This window comes from Alligator mississippiensis, chromosome 5 (genome assembly GCF_030867095.1).
Source record: "Alligator mississippiensis isolate rAllMis1 chromosome 5, rAllMis1, whole genome shotgun sequence".
NCBI classification, from domain to species: Eukaryota; Metazoa; Chordata; order Crocodylia; family Alligatoridae; genus Alligator; species Alligator mississippiensis.
In genome coordinates, this window is record NC_081828.1 from 24,815,009 (window position 1) to 24,824,773 (window position 9,765).

At 42.7% G+C, this 9,765-nt stretch overlaps 1 protein-coding gene across 1 annotated transcript in view; it reads right to left on the minus strand.

Annotated features, from left to right (window-relative positions):
• ADGRL4 (adhesion G protein-coupled receptor L4) overlaps positions 1–9,557 on the minus strand; it is a 211,682-nt gene extending 202,125 nt beyond the window's left edge. Inside the window, exon 1 of the mRNA XM_059727988.1 lies at positions 9,371–9,557. The gene's annotated coding sequence lies outside the window, so the exon portion shown is untranslated. The remainder of the gene's footprint in view (positions 1–9,370) is intronic.
• Positions 9,558–9,765: the final 208 nt, after the last annotated feature.

Consider the following 9,765-nt stretch of genomic DNA (forward strand, 5'->3'; position numbering starts at 1 on the left):
ACTGGTTGGTATTGCCCTCCTGCTGGATGCCTGATACTGCCCTCCTGCTGCTCTGTCCACCTGTTTAGAATTTGCTTCCAAAATTCATCTCCCCTCCAGTATTTTGCCCCTAGAGAGGAGCAAGTTAATATGTTTACAAATTCTTGATGTGCTCCTAGATCCCTTCTGTGCTGAGGTTCTGCTACAGAATTGCACAGGCAATGCAATTTTATAATTTGTGTTTCACACCTTAACAAAGAGTCCTCCAACCCCAAGGAAATCCAGTAATTTGAACCCTGAATTCAGCACGTGTTCATGTAAATCGCACACATCCAATCACAATTAGTATCACAGCTCTCGTACTTATTAATCTTAGACAGAAAATGTACTATATCATTTTTAAAGTATATCTCAAGTTCTACTAAGATTCTGAACACATATAGAATGAGTTCCACTTTTCATCCTCAAGGAAAAGACCTGTAAAATTTAATAGAGTGTGATAACCTCTCTATAAAATATTTAAACCATCTTATTCTATTGAGTGGTTTAAATGGAGGAATTTCAATACATGAACTTCAATAGAACTGTATTGGTTTCATCCCTATTCAATTGTACGCCACTTTTCCATATGGGACTGTATTTCCAGCTGCATAGATATCCCTCCACACAGCACAAATGTAAGCCTGTTGTTACTTCTCTTTTGTTTCTCTAAACTAAATTAATACATAGTATTTTACAAATTCTCCTTGATTTTCTGAGTACACAGATTTCATACTTTTAGTTGAGTTTGTGCATGTGACCACATGTGTGAGTAGGTCATGTGGGGAAAGTTTCTTACTTTTGCATGTGATTCAAAAGGCTCCTACTGGAAAATTTAGGATTTCTGGAGAGAATTCTGCAGAACAGATGTATGCTTTCCCCAAATGAAAAACATGCATCTGTTTCCTAGAAATCTAAACAACAACACTGAAGCAATCATACAAACAAGGTGAGGTTTGTTTTTCTACAGATGGTTCTTATTTTTGTACAAATTAAAAAATATATACAGTAAAATTATATAAATTAGGTAGTAAAATACATTCATATCAGAGAGATTTAGTAAGTCTCCTGGATAACATTGTGCTTTCATTTCTATGCACAATTGTATTGAAAAACCCTAACAATCCCTCCTTTATTTTATTTTTTAAATGTTGCTTTTTAGCTTGCCTGATTCCATTTAGTCACAGTTCTTGGGTGTCCCTATCAATTCATTTTGCCATTTCTGTTACCTGTAGACCATTTTGCTTTGTTCCAATAACGTGAATTTATGGTATATGCTCAGGAACTGATAGGATCTACTACAAATGCTGTTGCTTAGATTTTCCCACTCCATACTCAGAACTGACAGTAAGCATATGCTGCTTTTGAATGTCGTGAAAAACTTTTTTTCTCTATAATAGTGTTTTCACAAAATCACAGAAGAGAGAATCAATGGAACAGAGTTACCTAGAGTGTCAGTAATCCCCCATCCAGAACTGCAAAGTATCTTAATGTAATTAAGTATTAGGATTAATTCCTTAATCCTCGTATTTTCCCTTGTCCATTTGAGAGATGGATCTCTAATTAAATTTCCCTTTGGTCACACTAATGAAAACAATATCATCTAGAACTCTAGCCATAGTCAGCATGTGTGGATAGCAGCGATAAGGCTGGGTAATTGCAGGATTAATAACTGGTCTTTTATTGCGGCTGAAAGCTATGTAACCATATAGAAACTCATGGAGTAACATGAAACCACAGCTACACTTTGTTTCTTCCCCTGATCATTTTTTCCTTTAGCTCTGATTTTTTGCAAGCTCGTGAATAATCGGCTACAATCATACAATTGTTCCCAGTTCATATTCTCCTCATGGGTTCCCTGTAAGCCAGAAAAGCAAGAAATGCAATTCAAGCAGCTCTAGTAGCTCTGTGATAAAAAAACCAGCAAGTTTTAATAACCCCTGCTAAGCTACTTCGTTTACAGTACAGGCCACAGGGTAACTATTTAATGTGCTAGCCACTTCAGCATAGTTTGTACCTTTTCCAGAGACATGAAGCATTTTTCTAATGCTTTAAGCTTGATGAATAACTGCTACATTTCTCAGAGTAACAAAAAAATAAATAAATCTAGGAGCTATGTAGATGAATGCTTGCTGGGGGTCTGACTGCATGATGTTTAAAACAGTAAAGGTCATGTAAAGTCTCATGGCTTAGGACACATGGCAAAGAAGGATGGAGATGTGTGAAATGGAACATAATACCTGCAACTTTATTAGCAATGGGAAAAAAGGGCCATAATAACAGCTTTGCAGTATAAGTCATATTATTCCTTCTAATAAAGCCCTGGAGGCAGTTTAGCCTCCTAATAGAACGCTGCCTTCATGTCAGGGGCACTTCACCTGCAGCTAGGAAAAAATGCCTCCCAAAAGAACTATTATCTCTTTTTGCAAGATCATTATAAGCCAGTCAAATCGCAGGTCCCAAGACTTATTCAACGGCATCCTGGACTAATATGGTTCACAATTAACATGAAAATCAGAGTGGATATGGAAGGATCGCATCTCCTTCTGCTAGGTCTGGATTCAAGTAAAACTTTAATTTGATGTAATATTCATCTATGCCAATTCATGTATGCCAGTTCCCAAACTCTGACAGATTGCACACCACCAATTTAAAACAATACAACCTTAAGTATCACCAGCAAATTCTTCAGTTCAACTTTAAGTACCACCAGCAATTTTTTGTCATATAAAGTAATTAAAATAAATCTGTTAACATGTACCACATGTGCGGGCCGGGAGTGGTCCAAGGCTTTCGGGGGCGTGCGGCGGGCTGTGGCCAGCAGCCCTGGCACGTGGGTCGGGGAATGCAGGCCGGCGGACTAGAATTAGGCACGGACGCGTAGCGGTTGATTAAAGATTATTTTACTTACACCGTAGATGGTCGCGGTGCAGGCAGGAAAAACTTCGCTTAAGTTGCAGTTACAAAACTTGCTCGAACAAGACCCGTAGAAAACACGAGCCTCTTAAACCCAGAAAGAGCTCTGGATACACACACACAAAGTTTGCTAGGCTCCGTGGACCGAGCGCGCAGGGAAGGGTACGTTGAGGGATCAGACGGCGACGGGGAGAGGCTAGAGGTTGATCAGGCCCCTATATCCTTCTTAAGGCACATGCTGGGTTTGTTAGGCTCCACAGCGCTTAGAGTTCTTCACGAGATGTGAAGTTCTCCTCCTCCTCCAGGTGGTTGTGGAGTCCTCCAACTTGGGCGGAAACTGCTCAAGCCTCTTATACAGCTAGCAAGCCAATCGCTAGCCGCCACGTGGGAATAATTTAGAAACAGCCAATAGTGGGACACAAATTTGCATGCGGATGGCAGGAACTCCTTTGCACCGGGGTTTTCTCTATGCAACTGAGAATTGCACCGTGCAAAGAAAGCTCCTCGTGGCGGGAAATAATTCTGCAGTGCCGAAGCGCACACAAAATCATACCCTTTGCGTCATGACATCCCCCCTTGCTGAAGGCACAGCTGAATTATAGCACATGCTCATCACTCGGGTCGCCAGTAGCTCTTATAACGGGTCGTTGAACTAAACGGGTAAACACAAAATCAGCTAACATAAGAAGTTTGTCCTCCAGGGATCGAATCAAATAATAGCCGGCACAAATACATACACACATAACCAGATTCATAACAAAAAACTGCACGATCAGGGCTTCAGTGGGCGTCATGGCGAAGTCGCGCGTCAAGCCCTCACTTCTGCCAATGATGTTATCCTTCTTGGGGCTTCTCTCTGCCACGCACTCTGAATTCCGGATCTGTGAAAAGAATTCTCTTAAAACAGTTCACTAATATTTACAAAATTCACATGAAACCACACTATTATTTCTAAAACATATAATACAGGTGTCTGCTACTCCAGACAACAGTCTCTTGCACACTCAACTGGATGAAATCGTCAAGGAGCCATCGTCTAGCTCTTCCAGATAATGAAAACCTAACTCATAGGCCAGTTGCCATTGGCCTGCATCCCCTAAAATCTGAAGTTGCCGCTTATTGAGTCCAGAACGCTGTAGGAGAAATCCAAACATGTATCGCTCCTCTGGTGTTCTCTGTGGCAACGATGGAAGATCGGATTCGCAATGTCTTGCGCCTTGAACCTCGGTCGGGTGTCGACGTTCCTGATTACTAGATATTCTTGGCTCCATTAGGATACGCAGTCGTGACAACTGACGAAGGAATTACTCACAGGCTGGTTCACCATTGGGTTAAGCAGAATCCGGAGGACAGCGATGTTCTTTCATCCATAAACCTCAAGACAACTATCTATGCTGTGAATGGTCACTGGAACGGTTCCAGGATTTCATAGATGACGATGAGGCCACGGTCTTATTCGCTGGAGTGATGTCAGTCCTAGTGCACATGCTCTGGGGTTCCAGGCACAGTACGAGACTCTGATAATCGCTAGCATGAGTTGCTCTGCGCCGGTATGTTCTGGCCGTCTGTCATACCATGCGTGGGCTTTTTGACCGATCAGTCCTGCAACAAGCGCTGGCAGTGGAATAGGCCAGTGAACGTTGAACGCCACCATGTCGATGTCAGTGACATGTCCTCTACTCCACGAAGCTTGTCTGGCCAAGAAGCTTGCTTCTTCCTGGTTCAGCAGGTCAGACCCAAGTTCCACGACCAAACGTCCCAACCATACGGCTAGAGTTTCTTCAGGTTGGATTCTTGATTCTCTGCACAAATCCTGTAGTTCAGTTCTGGTGCGAGCGTAATAGGTAGTAGCAACTCGGCTGGTTGTTGCTACAGGCTTATCTGTTACTTCGGGAGTCGATGCTGCTGTTATTGCTTCAGGCAGGAGGGGCGGATGCACTCCTCCGCTCGATTCTCCCTTCTGTCGGCTTGAAGGTGTGGTCGCCGGAAGCGACGCTGCGTCGGTGGGCGGGGTCGCCGGCTGAACTCTCGCGGGTTCCTCCAAAGCTCCACCCTTCTCTTCCGGTTCTTCCACACGGTCTCCCTCTTGCTCGGCGCCATCTTGGCATGGTGTCTCAGGATTTTCTTTCGCAGCTGCTTCTTTGACCGCTTGAACGGCCATACGCATCTGCACTCTCAAACTTAAATTCTTTTGCATTAGATCGGTTACAGTACAAAAAGTTGCAGTTAGCATTCCCCCCTTGTCGCATTTTGGGGCCACCCTCTCATTTGCGGCACGTCCCTCCGTCTCCAGATCTTCGCGGAGCTCAGATGGAAGCTCACGACCCCTGAATCTAGTCGCTACCATAAAGGGGGCAAACTGGTCGATCGGCACCGGTTCTTCACTCTCCTGAGCACATCTTAGGCAACGGGCACACTCCCGGGTGAGGGTCAGGTTTACTGTGCCTGCCGGATTGACTCTGGCGAGGGACACAGTGTCGAGGGGCATAAACAGGACCCGCTCATTATTCATTATACACCCGAATGCCGTGGGGTGAAGATACACTTCCCTCTCTCTTGGGGCTCCGTCTTCGGAAGCTCCCTCTTCTCCCTTCAGCAAAAGGCGTCCGCTGATAAACCTCTCACCTGTTCCGCCTGCCTGGTGGTAAGTGATATGCGCCTCCAGTTCCATGAAGTTCTCTACTTGGCGTTTCCCACTGCGCCAAGGGCAGTTCTTAACTAATTCTAGCTCCATCGTGCTTTCCCTGGATCCCATCCTCGTCGCCATGTGCGGGCCGGGAGCGGTCTGAGGCTTTCGGGGGCGTGCGGCAGGCTGTGGCCAGCAGCCCTGGCACGTGGGTTGGGGAATTCGGCACAGCAGACTAGAATTAGGCATGGACACGTAGCGGTTGATTAAAGATTATTTTACTTACACCGTAGATGGTCATGGTGCAGGCAGGAAAAACTTCGCTTAAGTTGCAGTTACAAAACTCGCTCGAACAAGACCCGTAGAAAACTTGAGCCTCTTAAATCCAGAAAGAGCTCTGGATATACACACACACGAAGTTTGCTAGGCTCCGTGGACCGAGCGCGCAGGGAAAGGTACGTCGAGGGATCGTTCAGCGACGGGGAGAGGCTAAAGGTTGATCAGGCCCCTATATCCTTCTTAAGGCACACGCTGGTTTGTTAGGCTCCACAGCGCTCAGAGTTCTTCACGAGATGTGAAGTTCTCCTCCTCCTCCAGATGGTTGTGGAGTCCTCCAACTTGGGCGGAAACTGCTCAAGCCTCTTATACAGCTAGCAAGCCAATCGCTAGCCGCCACGTGGGAATAATTTAGAAACAGCCAATAGTGGGACACAAATTTGCATGCGGGTGGTGGGAACTCCTTTGCACCGGGGTTTTCTCTATGCAACTGAGAATTGCACTGTGCAAAGAAAGCTCCTTGTGGCGGGAAATAATTCTGCAGTGCCGAAGCACACACAAAATCATACCCTTTGAGTCATGACACCACAGACAGGTTGTCTGCGTACCACTGATGGTACACGTACCACAGATTGGTAACCGCTGATCTATGCTGTCTGGGTAGATTGTTTTCAACCTGTTTTTTCAACCAAACAGAACTGAGATCTAAACGACAAAGACTAGGATACTTTAACACCGGTGTAACTTACACTAATGTTAGTTATACCAGTACCTTGTGCAGCTAGATGTCCAGCTTTCCCAGGTAACATAGGGTACGGGCACAGAAGTTCTTTCAAGATGTGCTAGGCTCTGAATTTAGTGTGTCAGCTGTTCCACAGTAGTTATCTATGTGCACACTCTTACTGTGAAGTAAATGCAAGGTAGCTCATCTCTCAGGGAAGTGAGATAAGCTACCTCACATTTACCATAAAGTAAGAGCCCGGGCAGCACATTCATGGTCACAGTGGAGTTGTTGATGCACTGTAAATTCATACCCTAGCTCATCATGCAGTAACTTGTTTATGTGCTCATAATGTTAGACTATTGAAATCAATAAGAATTTTTCATAGACTTCAGTACTGGGAGCAGAATGTGGTCTGTGGATCTGAAACATCTCATATTGTATTCTCTGTATCTTTCAAATGGCTCTGGGCCTCAACACAGTGATGTTTATTTTTAATACAATACCTCATTGATATTGTTGCATGATCTCACAATCTCCTTCTTGGTGGATTAGCACAAGCAGGCAGAATTCCTGAGATGACATAGGCATGAGCTCATTAAAAACCAAACATGCCTATTCCCAAAGGATCCTGAAGAAAAGCAAGTATTTTGCCTGGTGTGGCTGGCTCCCTCTGAGTTCCACATTCACTTTTCCTTGTCAGCAAGCATATCTTCTTCTCTGACCTTCTTCCCACTCATTTCCTAAATGAGAATGTTTTCCTATCTGGCAGAAGCTACAACTTTTAAGGTCTTAGAAGCCCAATGAAACCCATTAACTCTGTATTATACTACATCCAAATACAATAGACTGACTGGCATAAGTCAGTGTAATTTTACTCAATGAACTCAATGGAGCTACACCATTTCACACCAGTTGATCATCTGGGCTAAATCCCATCTATGATAGGCATATTTGCATTCAGATTCTTATAACACAATCAATTTGCCTGGCTATAATGAATATTCTAATCCATTAAGAAAACTTAAGAAAAAATAAGATTAAGAAAACAGAAATGAATTATTGTTTCTGTGCTATTTTGCAGGAATTGTTAGATTTTGCCACTCAGCTTTACCTCTCTTTTACAGTCATTTTCAGTTCCTGCCCCTTGCTGTGGAGCTATATACTCCCTCTTAATGCTTTCTTTTGGATCCTTCTCTGGAACTTTATTTTCTTTGGATTTTCATACCCTGCTATTCTTACCTAATGTAGAATATTTTTACATGTATTTCTACCTAATTCCCACTAGACCTTCAAATCATCCCTCCTGCACAAACTTTAAATCTGAATTGAATCCAGTATCTCAGGAAAAAGTTTAGATCTGAACACTAGCTCAGAATCTACCTCTTTGATATATTTGGCTAAAACTTGCTAATAATTGGTATTGCCCTTCAGTTTATGGACCTACTTCTTTTCTCTTTGGAGCTCCTAGAAGTATTGCAATCGACTTCAGTGGGAACAGGGAGTGGTCTTCACCATGCAAGGTATGTTAAATTGTGTTTAAATTACTTGGGACCTTTTTTCTGTATGTAGAAGGCAGGGTAGTTGCATGTGTAAAGTGGCTTGATAAATTCCTAACCAACTGTGTTAGCATTTTGTAATGTCCTGGTACTCATTTTAGGATTTTATTTTGGTAAAATATAACATTTTTTTAAAATATACAGTTTACCAAAAGATGTCATTACATGCTTAGGGACGATTTGAGGGAATACTTAAAAGAATGTTTTTCCCCCGTTGCAAACTTTATATTCTCCTGTAAAAAGGATAAAAACATGCTTCAACTTTAACAAATGATTTCCTTATGTAATATAGAAAACCATAAATGCCAACTTGTTTGCTTTTGACACTTCTAAGGCGTTACTGCTCTTCTGAATGAAAATGGAGACACATTGGAAGACTTTGTTGAAGTGACATCCTGTAATTTAAAAGTGAAGCATTTTAATTTTAGAATGCATGACAGCTCTGTGTGTGTGTGAGAAAGAGAGAAGCCTGTGGAAAGTGTTCTTTACGGTACTCCCAGGCTACTGCAAAAACTAAAAGCTTTGATGAGAGATGATACAATGTATTGATTATCCTGCAACCATTTGACAAAATAGCGATGCGTTATGGGGCATAGTAATAGTGATGCATTATGAGGCATACATTGCAATTCTTTAGAACAATTGCACTTCAAGTAGTTTCTGAATATACCATAAAAACAAGTTCTACAGGGAGACAAAAGTACGCAGTTAAGGGACTGCTCTGCTAGTGTGTGGAAATAATTATTTAGTAATCATACTGGGATTTTCATTAATTTCCACTGATCTCTGAGCTGACCAAATTGTTGGGTTTTCTTTTTCCATCTGTAATGCAGTAAGAGCACATGGAGGATCCTAACAGGCATGTTAGGACCAAGGTCTTACGTTGTTGCTTAGATTAGATGGGAGAGCTACATCATACTTGCAAGTATTGGCCCCCTAAAGCAACATTTCTTTACTTCCCCCCTTAGACTAAGAAGTCAGTCAAGCAGCAGTGCAGTGAGGTTAGTTATAATTGTGTGCTGACAAGAGATTTACATCTGAAATTCTTCTACTGCACACACACAAACTACAGCAAAAATATATTTTGCAGGAGAAGCTTCCGTAGAACATATTTGAGGTTGGATAAAATGCTTCATTATCTCTGCACTATGAGAACAACGTATTTTTTCCCCTTTAGACTTGTGGAATTTTCCCCTCTCCCTATAAGAGTGACAAGATATCACAAAACAATAACAGTTTGCTTGTGTTTCCTACCTTGGAGGTCCAGCTGTGAGCTCTGGCTGGATGCCATTGGATCCTTCCTCCCCTTTTTCATTAGCAGTGTTACAGTGTGCCATTTTCTCTTTGTTGCCCAGGTGCAGAGCTCTTTTCAAAAGTCTCTCCAGGTCCAATACTGATCTCCCTTGCTGCACTGGAGCCCATCAACATCAGTGGAGTTACTTCTGATTTATACAGGTTTACGTGAGAGCAGAATCAGGTTCTCTCTCTCTCTCTCATTCCTCTCCCCAGTAAGACATACTTGGCACAGGCAAACAAACACATTTTAAAATCGTACCAGCCGTTCTTGGAGCTAATGCCAGTGCTGATCAAATTCTACAAATTAAAATGTAACAGCGGGGAAGAGTCTAACATATTGCTGTAAAATAACC